General features: G+C 42.3%; 1 pseudogene; it reads right to left on the bottom strand.

Moving 5' to 3' along the window:
• Window positions 1-886: 886 nt before the first annotated feature.
• On the bottom strand, window positions 887-4,381 carry LOC129078801 (actin, cytoplasmic 2-like; annotated as a pseudogene).
• Window positions 4,382-13,094: the final 8,713 nt, after the last annotated feature.

Genomic DNA, 13,094 nt, shown 5'->3' with positions numbered 1-13,094 from the left:
GTTGAGTTTCTTTGATTTGCAGTTATGTAGTCATAATACCTGCTAGTAATAGTTTATTTATACCTTCCCAATTATTATACCTCCAATTTCATTCTTTTGTCTACCTATATTGATCAGTAAATTAAATCAAATTTTAAGTATTTGTGAGAGTGGCCATCCTTGTCTTGTTTCTAATTTTAGTAAAGATGCGTGAAGTATTTCCCCATTAATCACAATACTAGCTTTTGTGCTGGGTTATGTATATCATGTTAAGGAAGTGTAATTTTTTTCTTAATTTATTGCTTTTATTTATTAGTGATGGTTGTTGAATTTTTCAAATGACTTTTAAGCATCTATGACATTGAATGTATTATTCTCTCCTAATATTTTCATGTGATTGTTTTTCTATCATATAAACATCCTTGCAATTCCCACAATAAATCTTACTTGGTGATAGTGTATTTCTTTTCTTTGTCTTTTCTACATGCTGTTGGATTCTGTGTGATAATATTTTAAGATTATATTTTTGTGTATCTATTCGTAAGTGAGACTGGTGGTCTGATACCAGGTTTTGGTATAAATGCTTTCATTTTGTAACTGAACAACCAATGCTGTTCCAGAACAGCCAGTGGGGTCGTACTGCTCGCCACCCCTAGGCAAGAACTCTGGAGACAGAGTCTGGTGGAAAGGAAAAGGAATCCTTTATTTAAGAACCGTTTATTATATATATATATAAAATCTTGAAATAGTAGCAGGTTTCTGCCTCCAAGACCATTTCCTATAAAATGCCTCAAAGAAAATCACCTTGCCACCCTCTTCCAGCTCAGTTCAAGGTCATACTGGGAACCTCTCCTCACACCCAAAGTACCATCCTTTCCATTCTTTGGAGTCTGTGTGTCCAGGTGTTCTACTCATGGCATGCTGTCCTCTTCCTCCAGCTGCTGCCCTCCAGTGGTCTGCTAAGCCCCATCCCACACGTTAGTGTGGTGGTCCAAGGCCCAGTCTGGGCTGGAGCCACAGCAATGGTGAGAACTATCATTGTCAGGTCCTTGTTGGAGGGGCCCACGGTGGCTTCTAGGTGGCATGTCACTGGCCTGCAGGGGAGGGGCATGGAAGGACGCGGGGCATGCCGTTTAGAGACCTGCACTAGAAGCAGGCTGGTGGCTGTGGCTGATGGGTCCCCCCAGGAGCGCACAGGCAGTTGGCGGGTGGCCGCTGCTGATGGGGACCCCACCTGACAAGTGAAGGGGTGGCTGCTGCTGATGGCTTCCCTGGGCTTCCTGCGGGGAGGAGAGGTGTGGGGCTTGCCCTCTGGCTGTGATACCTCTGGGAACCACCCCCAACCAGCCCCCACCGCAGCCCAACCCTCCTTCCTCACCTCTCTTCTTACCAGCCTAGCCCTCACAGCACTCCTGGCCAGGCAGGTCTTGGAGTGCGGGGCGGAGGGGCGCGCAGAATGCTTCCGCCAAGGCCAGAAGGTACAGGAGCATGAATCGCCAGCTGCGGACCAGCCAGTCAGGGGAAGAAAGAGCAAGAGCGAGTGTTTCGCGTACCCCACTATTAAAGATCCCCCGCCACCCCATAATCCCCTGTGATGCAGAAGTAGATGGGAGAATATGTCCTTTCCATCCAATCACTTGGAGACTAGTTCCAAGTCTCAGCCCTTCATGCAATGTTTCTTTGGAGTCATGCGTGTGTGTCCCAGTTGCCTGGGTGATACACACATGCGCAGTCTTTCACGCTTTTCAGCCCCTCCCCGTTATAATTTCAGAGAAGGACGTTAGATGCTTCCTTCTTTTTAAATGTTCTCTGGGAATAACATTAGTATTAGAATTGCATGTTTTTCAAGTTTGGTAGAATTCTCCAACTGCGTGTTCTGCTCTCTGCATGTAGCTTTTTGACAACTTTACCTATTTCTTCTACAGAATCCAGTTAAGTCTTTGTTTTAATCTTTTTTATAGTTCTGGTAAATTACATTATCTTACATATTTTTCTGTTTAATACAGTTTTTAAAACTGGTTAGCGCAGAACTGAACAAAGCACTTTATTGCAATTCCTTTTACTTTCTGCTTTTATAGTTTTTTCCCTTGCATTATATTTTTGCATATTTGCTCTCCCTGTTTTTCCAAAAATCATGTAATGGTTTCTCTATTGAATTAGTTTTTTTCATTTAATATTTCTGTATTTCTGTTTTCTAACTCATTTATTTTTTATTTTTTCTTTATGAACTCCTCCACTTTTCTTCAATTTATTTTGTTTTCCCCCTTAACTTGTTGAATTAGACTCTTAATTAACTTATCTTAACTCTTTTTTTAAATGTATGTAAAATTATGAATTTTTATCTGGGTTATACTTTAGTAGTATTTCACATGTTTTTCTGTGAGTTTGGTTTTTTAGGTTTACTAAGCACTTTAGTTTCCTTGCACAATGATATGTTGCTGGCTCATAATGTCCCTACCTGACAATAGAAAACCAAAATTTGTTGTTACTACTTAAAGAATTGAGAATTGTGTACAAAAACTTTACATAAATTTAAAGAATGAATAAATTTACAAGTGTAAATGCAAACCATTTTTCCAATTCAAGGTAAGTAACAACTCATAGTTTCAGCAGAAAAACATCCTAAGAAAGGAAACTTGAGTTTGAAGTCTTGTACCTTCCCAACCCTGTTAGATCGGCAAGACAGAAATGACAGCTGATTCAAGAACTCCTGCCAGCCTCCCAAAGAATCCTGGAAGAGTTAGCTTGTACACATTAATACCCTGGACAAATCAGGAATTTGATGGTCTTGCAGATTCTCACCAAGCCAATTTCTCATCCATAAAGGTTTTCTCTCATCTCAGTCAGGAAGTGACCTAGCTGCACAGATAACAGTTTAAAGCAAAGATAGATACAGAATATTAAACATATACAAAAGTAACATTTAACTTGAGTATAACATCAAAGTTAGCAACAAATTCTAGAATCCAGCTTGTATCAGATAAAAGCTTCAAAGACAAATTTCTTTTTAAATGTTTATTTCAGTTTCATGAGGCTAGCATGAAGTAGAGGAAATGTATACTTCTGAGTAACTCATGCAGCAAATGGTACAAATCTGCTCACAGTCCATTTAGAAGCATTTGCAGCCCTGGCTGGTGTGGCTCAAACTATTGAGTGCTGGCCTGTGTCCAAAAGGACTTTCCTGGATTGTGGGCTGGGTTGGGGTCATGCAAGAAGCAACTGATTGATGTTTCTGACATTTTTCTCCAACATGGATGTTTCTTTCTCCCTCCCTTCCCTCCCTTCTCCTCTCTCTGAAAATAAATAAATAAAATCTTGGAGGAAAAAAAAAGCATTTGCAATGGACAATGGAGGGACCCAGCTTGTCATATTCCTGCTTGCTGATCCACATCTGCTGGAAGGTGGACAAAAAGGTCAGGATGAAGCACCCAATTCACCGTGAGTGTTTTCATTCAGGAGAATTGATGATCTTGACCTTCATTGTGCTTAAGGTCAGGGCCATGATCTCCTGCATGCTTTCAAACATGCAAGAATACATGTTGGTCCCATCAGACAGCATCACGTTGGCATACAAGTCCTTCCAGATGTCAACATCACACTTCATGATGGAGTTAAAGATGGTCTTGTGGATGTCACAGGACTCCATACCCAGGAAGAAAGGCTGGATGAGCGCTCCGAACACCAGAATCTCTGGCTGCTGATGGTGATCACCTGACAGTTAGGCAACTGGTAGCTCTCCAAGAGGAGGACTCAGTGGTGGCCATCTCCTACTCCAAGTCCAGGGCAACATAGCAGAGCTTCTTGTGTCATGCATGACTTTCCATTTGGCTGTGGTGGTGAAGCTGTAGGCATGTTCTGTGAGGCTCTTCATGAGGTAGCCCATCAGGTCCTGGCCAATCAGGTCCAGACACAGGATGTCATGAAGCAGGATAGACCTTGTAGATGACATGTAATAACTCTATCCCTAGGCTCCATTATGAAAGCAGTGATGCAGCCAGAGGCAGAAAGGTACATCAAGGCCCAGATGGCCACGTACATGGACCAAGTGTTGAAGTTCTCAAACAGGGTCTGATTTAGTCTTCTCTCTGTTGGCATTGGGGAGCCTGTCAGCAGCACCAGGTGCTCCTCAGGGAGGGGTCATATGCAGCTCGTTATAGAACGTGTGATGCCAGATCTTCCCAAGGTCATCCTAGTTGATGACTATGCCATGCTTCATGAGGTACTTCAGGGTCAGGATGCCACACTTGCTCTGGACTTTTTGCACCCCCATGTCCCACCATGACACCCTGGGTACCCCGACAATGTATGGGAACACAGCTTGGGGGTTGTCATTTCCAGCAAAGTCAGCTTTACATATGCCAAAGCCATTGTCAATGATGAACCCAGCAGTTTCTTCTTGCATTGCGATGGAGGAGAATGGGAGTGGAGGGAACAAGGAAGCTGAGTCACAGGAGCAGACAGACTTCACGAGTTTTTATATATTGTGTTTTTATTGTCTACAATTTCATTTAATGGTTTCCCTTTCTTCTAAACTTTGTTTAAAATAGCTTTAAGTTTCCACATAGAAAGAATTTCCTTCCCCTTATTTTATTAATTTCTGTTACACTGCATTGTGATCAAAGAATGCTATCTTTATTTTTTACTGTTTGGATGTTGCTGAGGTTTTTTTTTTTATGGCTTAATAGTTTTTGTAAGTATTCATGTATTTAGGACATACAATTTGATATGTTAATCATATCTACCTTAACTGCATTACTAAGGTTTACATAATTCACTTATTTATTTTTAATTACATTTTGTTAATTATGCTATTACAGTTCTGACTTTTCCCACTTTGCCCTCCTCTACCCAGCACCCCCTCCTCCCTTAGGCATCCGCACACCATTGTCCTCATCCATGTGTCATGTGTGTAAGTTCTTTGGCTATTCCATTTCCTATACTGTAATTTACATTCCTATAGCTACTCTGCAACTACCTATTTGTATTTCTTAATCCCCTCATCGCTTCACCCATTCTCTCCCTCCCCCCTCCCATCTGGCAACCTTCCCATAACTAACTTCTTTTCTCTTGCTTTTAAGAATCCCTCTTTATCTTTAACTTTTGGCCTTTTAATAAGGATGTGTCTTGGAGTAGGTCTCTTTGCATCCATTATAATTGGGACTCTCTGTGTTTCCTGGACTTGTATGTCTATTTCCTTCACCAAATTAGGGAAGTTTTCTTTCACTATTTTTTTCAGACAGATGTCCAATTCCTTATTCTTTTTCTTCTCCTTATGACACCCCTATGATATGAATGTTGGAGCTCTTGAAGTTGTTCCAGACTCTGTTCATACTATCTTCATTTTCTTCGATTTTTTTTCCTTCTTGTTGTTCTGCATGGTTGTTTTTTGCTTCTTTATGTTCAAACCATTGACCTGATTCTAACCTTCTTCCATTCTACTGCTGTTTCTTGTAAATTGTTCTTTATTTCAGTTAGTGTATCCTTTGGTTCTGACTGGGTCTTTTTTATGCTGTTGAGGTCCTCACTAAGTTCCCTGAGCATCTTTATAACCAGAGTTTTAAGTTCTGCATCTGAGAGATTGCTTATCTCCATTTCATTTAGCTCTTTTTTTCTGGAGTTTTGATCTCTTCTTTCATTTAGGCCATGTGTCTTTGTTTTTTTGTTTTGGCCCCCTCCCTGTATTTGTTTCTATGTATTAAGTAGAGCTGCTTTGACTCTGTGTCTTGGTAGTGTGTCCTAATGTAGTATGTGTCCTGTAAGATACAGTGGCACAGCCTCCTGTATCGCCCAAGCTGGGTATTCGAGTTGTGCCCTCCATGTGGTCTGAGTATACCTTCCTCTTGTAATTTAGGTTTGGTTGCTGTTGGCACATCAATGGAAGAGATTTACCCAGACCAGTCTATAAGAACTGGCTGTGACCACTGACCACCAATTTCTGCCTTCTGCGGAGGATCAGCTGTGCAGGGGCAGGGTGGTGATGCTCCCAGTGATCTGTAGCTGTCCACTGGGTGATGTAGGCCAAGGTCACTCCCCACCTGTATTTTGCCCGGGGCACCCTGCCTGAGCTGTAACACCATCTGAGATGGCTGCTACTTGTGCTGGGCATGGAGAGTCCCCTGTGAAGTCAAGCTGTGACTTCAATTTATCTGTCCCTAGGGCTCTCTGAAGCCAGCTCTTGCTCGTTTGATAGGATTGAAGAGTCAAGACCAGGCATTCTTATGGAAAAGCAGCTTGGTTGGGTCCATAAGTTGGGTGACATAGAACCTCTGTGGATCTCCAAGATGGGTCACACCTTGATGGCATCTTATATATGGCAACAGTCTGAAGGCTCTGTAGAGGGAGGGCTCAGCACAGGGACAATGGTCTCTACTAGCCCTGATGCCAGACACTTCAGCATCTCCCTATACACCAGTCGTGCCCTTCAAGCTGCCACACTGGTGCTAGAACTCACAGGGAGCAAGTCAGAGCTGATGAGTCCATGTGTGGGTTCCCTGAAAGGCACTGCTTAGGGCTCTAACGGCCTCCTCCACTGACTCAATCCCCACTGTTTTTTGCAGCCAGAGGTTTTGGGAACTTATCTTCCTGGCACCGGAATCCTGGGCTGGGAGTCTTGTGTGAGTCTGGGACTCCTCACTTCTGAGATATCCCTCCTGAATTTTTATCCATGTGGGTATGGGACCAGTCTGTTCCATGTCACGCCCCTCCTACCAGTTTGGATGGTGAAGGGGGAGCTCTGTCCCACAGTGTCCCCCAGCATTGCCGATGATATTAAAATGCCCAATACAAGGTCTGCTTGAGGAGGAAAGGCTGGCTAATCTCTCATAGGAGAAGAGCCCTGAGCACCGTTCTCCTTGGACTCTTATTGATTTTAGCTCATGCAGGGATACATAACATGTGCATAAAACTCATCAATCAATGTTAAACAGTAATGATTAAAGGAAGGAGATATAGTTTAAGGATAACATTAAAGGGATTTCAAGAGTCTTTCTGAGTCAGGATCTGGCAGACAGAGTGATGCCCATTCAGCCCTAAAACCTGGGAAAATAAACTGATCCTATGCTCGGGCCCCAAACATCATTAACTCGAGGGCATTCTTACTTAGCAAAGCAACTTTCACAGGATATAATGCATTCCATTTCCAGGCCTAATTGCCCCCCAGAAACCACATGATCCAGTTTAGGGCTGTACCTGTCTCTAGCATTGTTTCAAGCCTGAATCAGGGTGCAGGGAGCAGAGCAGCCAAGTGATGGGAAAACTCTCAGATAGAATGAGGACTCAAGCCATGACAAAGCCAAAGGGTGAGGTTTTTTTTGTCCCTTCTCCATGTCCCCCAAGTTCTTCCCTGATAGCCCCTATGAGACTGTGCCTGTCTTAGGTTGCCCCTGCCATCAAGGGGTCTAACCCATCATTGACTAAACAGCCGTCCTCCGGGTCCAAGCAGGGTGATGTGAGGGAGGCAGGGGCTGCACCTGTGCCAGGGGAACAGGTTTTGTCTCCTCAGTGACCTATTTTCCCAAGGCCTCCTTGCTCAGCTCCAGGCTTGGGGCCCTCTCGCCTGCCAGTGAGGCCACACTTCCTGAAACCAGGAGAGACAGTTCCCAGCAGGATGGATGTGGTCTCTTCAATTCAATAGTTGTTAGACTTCCATCAACTCAATTTTGTAGTATTCATGTTTCCATTTAACTAGGTTTCTGATATTCCTGAGTGATGATGGTTCTATATTTTAGTTGTAATTTTGATGTGGTATGCGAAGAGGCAAGCTATGTCTGCCTACATCACCATCTAGACCCAAAGCCTCAACATATTTTTTATTTACCTGTTCTCTCATAGACTGAGAAACAGAATTAAGTTAAGTAATTTTACTAAGTTAGCAACAGTACATGGTAAAGTTCTTTAGGAAATGACAAAACTGAATTTTGGCAGTCTGACTTCAGAATTCAATTCTTAATGATTACACCATACTGAATTTAATGGGGGTTCATTAGATTTTTCTGTGTGGTATCACTTGGTCGTCAAACCATTCAATAGGAGAAAAAGAGATCTCCCAGAGAAACCACTTGAATTCAATAAAAAGACTGTGAAGACGGGATTTTGTATAGCAATTTAGGAAGATATCCAGGAAATTAGGTGATTCTCTCAGGAACTGAGTACTTGCACAAAATGTAAAAAGACCAGAGAAAAAGGAACTGCAAACTGTGTGGAGTATTGGTCAGTGAAGTTGCCAAGGATGTGGTCTACTTAGCAAGGATGCAATGTGCTGGGGCAAGGAGGGTACACTTACATTTGGGATGATAAATGGTTAATATCAAGCAGCTAAGTAAGTAGAAATCAGGCTTCATCACCAATCTGTAAGATGGTTATGACAGTGGAATGGTTTATCCCTCACAGATTTTCCAAGCTCTGACTGGGAAGGAAGATACCACTTCTGAAGCAGGAGACTCCACCAGCCAGATTATTGCAGGGGTATGCCCCTGAGTTGCTTTGCCCAGGAAGGGAGGTGACAGCCAAATTGTGGTGGAGGGTGGGGTAATTTGTACCTCTTGCTGGCAGATCTTTCAACCCCAAAGAAAGGAGAAAGCTGTCTGTACTGAAGAAGCTAGTCTGTTCACTAGGAGAAATGAGTCCACCTTAGGGAAGTCTTCAGGTACTATGTTTAAAAAAGGATACAAGCCAGAGTAGTGTTCTGCATAAAAAAAAAAAAATTACTCCCTGCATATGTTTGGCCTTAGTTGTAGAAAGAGTGTCTTTCACTCTCAGATGTAGAAAGAAATATGGAAATGGCTTAGAGAATAAGCTAGTTGTCCATGCCTTTGGGAGAAGATCCTTAGGTACTTCCCTCACAAGGATGGAGGATCCAAAACTTTACCAATATGCTCAGAGAAAAATGGAATGGTTGTAAAACCTATTCCCTGAGTATCTGACAGCTTTGGAGTGGGGAAGATGAGTATGTTGGAGAGAAAAGGAATTACAGGTTTACTCTCATTCCCTCGTGCTTCACATCCTGGAAGAAGATATGAAGAAGTGAAACAGCTGTTTATTTGAAGCTGCCCATTCTTGGGTGAGCAAGGAAAGATGTGAAGTTGATTCTATCAGGCCAGAAATAAAACTGGCCATGGATGGGGGAAAGGCTGAAGTGGTTGTGACATATCAAGCAGGAAACCTCTGATGGAAGGTGGTGAGCAAGGAGTAGATACTGAAGGCACTCTCGAACAATGGTGGTTGGTGCCAGTTCAGCACCAACAGAAATCCCTAATCCCTAATTTGGTTTTGGGTGCCAATTCAGCACCAACAGAAATCCCTAATTTGGGGTGTGGTAAAGAAGGAGAATTTATTCAGTGCAAAGATCCATTGTGATACAGCACAGCTGTGAAAACAGCATGGCAGTGAGGCAGCCCTGGAGAGAGGCAGCCTTGGGACCAAGCCCCTCTTAGCTAGACAGCTCTGCTCTGCTTCCTGCCAGTCTGCTTTGCCTTGCACCGGTCTGCTCTGCTCTGGTCTGCTCCATTCTTTGCCATTCTGTTCTGGCCTGCACTGTTCTGCTCCACTCTGCTCTGGCTAGACATCTTCAGTGCTTAACCAAAGAAAAGACCACCAGGCCATACCTATAGAAAAATTTTAGAACTTCTAGTGAGGAATAACTGGTTGTGGGATGTCTCAGAAAGACAAAGCAGCTTTGGGCTTATGCTGGTTGGTTCTAAGAAAAGAAGACGTGTTAGTCATTTTTGCAACTACAGTATAGCCCTAATTATGTTTGGTTAGAAACATTGTGCTGTTGCTTTTCTGCATCCTGTTGAAAACATTGTTTATCATAGTTTAACTACTAACAGAACTGCTTTGCGGTTTCTCAGGCCTTAATTAGAGTTGAATTGAAGGTCCTAGCTGGGGGAAGTAATTTGGCTGGCTACAAAACCACAGTAAGCCTCAGCAGGGTTGTGACTCTAGAAGAACATTACAGGAATAATTCAACTAAAACAAAGGAAAGTGAAGAATCTGGCTTGTGTGGAAGTAGGAAACTGCTCAGCAGTTGTTGAAATATCTAAGGCGAACCTTTCCTCAGATACCAAGAAGCTGTTCCCTGCACTTTCAGGGATACTTTATTTTGTGAGAAGACTGAGGCACATGGGGAGACAAACACAAAATTATACTGAATATAGGACACTATGGTCCTGGCTGATAGGGTTTAGAGGAATAAGTGCCAGCCTGTGAACCAGGTCACCGGTTTGACTCCCAGTCAGGTCTCATGCCTGGGTTGTGGGCCAGATCCCCAGTTGGGGGCTAATGAGAGGCAACCAATTGATGTTTCTCTTACACATCAGTGTGTTTCTCCTTCTCTTTCTCCCTCACTTCCCCTCTCTCTAAAAATAAATAAATAAATTTTTTTAAAAAAGATACTATGCACTTCCCCTTCCTGTTGTGGTTGGCTTTGAGCTATACTACCTTGAGGAATTTGGCTTTAAGTTACAAGTATTTTTTTTCTACTATACTAGCAAAGTTGGACGCACGATTTAGTCTAAACTTCCCTTTGTTCTGAAAAAGTAACAGGGTTGGACAGACTTAGTTTTGTAGTGTAAAGCAGAAACATTCTCTAAAATGGAAAGGGTTGAGATACTGTGAGTTTAAAAATCTAAAATGTTCATGAGACCTGTAAAGTGCCGTGTGTGTGTATGTGTGCGTATGTACTTGTGACTCTGCTCAGCTTCTTTCTTCTTTTTCGAGAAGACTTTTTTTTTATTTAGGTCAGAGGAACAGGAGGAGGGACACACCCAACAGCTGTAGAAGCAGGAAATACCTAGTCACAATCTGAAGAACAAACATGTATATTGAGACTATTTGTGCATATTTTGGAATGTGGATACTTGGTTCACTTTGTGCAATGTATCCAGTGTGATTTAGGCAGTTTTATCTCTGCAAACTTATTGTTTCCTTTGGAGAGTATTTCTTTGCTAAATCACATTCCAGAAGTATCAGGCACTAAGTCCCAGAGGACAGCAAGGGAGGAAATTACAGGAGTGAGGTTCATTTCAAGCTGGAAAAAGGTCAGTGAAGAGGGACAGGCCTGGGCTTGGCAAAGATCAACTTGAATTGAAATATTAATGGGAGTATTTAGAACTAAAAAATACAGACTTTGAGGAAAGTGAAAAATGAAAACTGTCCTTGTTCATAGTTGATATGGTTATATAAAAGTAAATGAGCTACTTGCTATAATATCTGTATATCTCTTATAGTGATACTGCATTCTAAATTTATAACAGGCCAACTTCCCTATAAGGGGAGGATGAGCAGTATCCAGATTTCAGGGAAGAGCTTAGTTGTCTTTCAAGAAAGTGAAACCTATATAGCAAATGGAAACTTAGTCCATGGGGGATTTGTATTTCTCTCTGGGCTTTGTTTGGGGACTATCTTTGAAGTAAGGTGGACATGTTTTCATGACTACTGATTGTTAGGGGAAGATGATCTGTGCCCATTTGAAGGTGAGGGCTATGAGCTGCAAATGATCCAGCTTTATTTTTATAAATCAGACTATATATTCTTTGCTATATTTACATTTCTGTCCCCCTTGGTCCAATGTTTCTTAAAATGTAGTTTTGGACAGCCTCCATTAAAATCACCTGGAAATTGTTAAAAATAAAATTTCCTCACCCTGAACTCGACTGATTCAAAATACAGGCAGAGAACCCAGGGGTCAGACTGAGGCATGGAACCTCAATCTGAATACCCGGGGAGGCTCTCAACTGTACTGTCAGGAATTAAGGAGGGGGTCTGATTTCATGAAGGCCACAGAGTCTGAATGACGGTGGTGGTGGTGGCAACAACAGAAATCCCAATTGAAAGGCTGGGACTTCAAAGTCTAGCTATTCTGCAGAGCCTGTGTATAGATTCTCCCTCTATTGCCCATTGTGGAGCCTTTAGTCTGTTATTGCCAGAAATAGTGATTTCCTGTAGGCTTCAACTCTCTGGAGAGGCCTAGAAATACCTTATCCATTACTTGCCACCAACTGAAGGCCGAGGCTTCCAAGTTGGGCTGCTATTAAATCCTTAAGAAGGTGATTTTCTTTGAGCCAGGCAATATCTTTCTGTGAGTAGGGTCCCCCATGGATGTTCAGTTTCATTTTCTCCAAATACTGCAATGACTCCTTACCAACATTTTATCTGGATCCTGAGTCAAAGGTTAGAAACTACTGACCTGCCTGCTGTGTGGCCTCACAGGGCTCCTGATGCGCTTTGGTAATCACACAAGAATGACAAGAGCCCCGATAACAGTAAATACTTCCTCCTTCAGAACTTCCTCGTTGCCTCACTTGCCTGCCATGCCCAACCCACCACACACTTACATATTGTCATTGCCATCTTTCCTGCCACTTTTTCTTCTGCATGTTTTATTCTCTTACTAATCTCTTATAGTAGCAAAATTGACACTTTGTTTTTCAGTTTAATTAAGCACATCACACACTATAGCTAAGAACAAAATACTTTGCACTCTCAGATACTGTACTCTCATTATTGAGCTGTAATAGTAGGCTCGTCCAACTGATTCTGCTTCCAGAATAATAAACCCAGGAGAAGTTCCTGTAAATCTGAATTCTCCAGGTAGTGCTATCCCTGATTTGTGTTATACTGGTGTCTGAAAGCATGAATAATCTTTGTAAATATGATAGCTGTATGAGAAGGTAGGGTTTTTTCCCCCACCATGAACAGACTAGTATAAACTTGGTATCCTGGATAATTTTGCCTTTCTTCTCCTTTAATTTTTATGTTTTGAATGTGGTGAGGCAGTCTTTCTGGCTTCTTCAGAAAGAAGTCTGACACCCTTGCCCTGATGACACATGACATCTGTGCATCCTTTCCTAAGTGCAACAGTCTCTTGAGCATTTTTTAGACTCCCTTCTAGCTCTTTGTATCATGCCTTCCAGAACTCCTTCCACTGCAGGAAGATCACTTATATCTCTCCCCACCTCAGTAAAAGCATTATCATTTAACCAGTGGCTTAAACACAAAAGTTGGGAGTCATCCTTGACTCCCATCTCTCCTCACTCCTTTCTCTTGCCTCCTAGAAGTCTTTCATATCAGTCCGTAACACACAATAACCTCTTTTCTTCATTCATTTATTTATTTAG

Source organism: Pteronotus mesoamericanus, unplaced genomic scaffold (assembly GCF_021234165.1).
Source record: "Pteronotus mesoamericanus isolate MK-2021 breed Mesoamerican mustached bat unplaced genomic scaffold, CSHL_Meso_final contig_74, whole genome shotgun sequence".
Taxonomy (NCBI): domain Eukaryota; kingdom Metazoa; phylum Chordata; class Mammalia; order Chiroptera; family Mormoopidae; genus Pteronotus; species Pteronotus mesoamericanus.
Note: the sequence above shows the minus strand (reverse complement) of the source record. Positions and strands in the feature narration are given on the sequence as shown.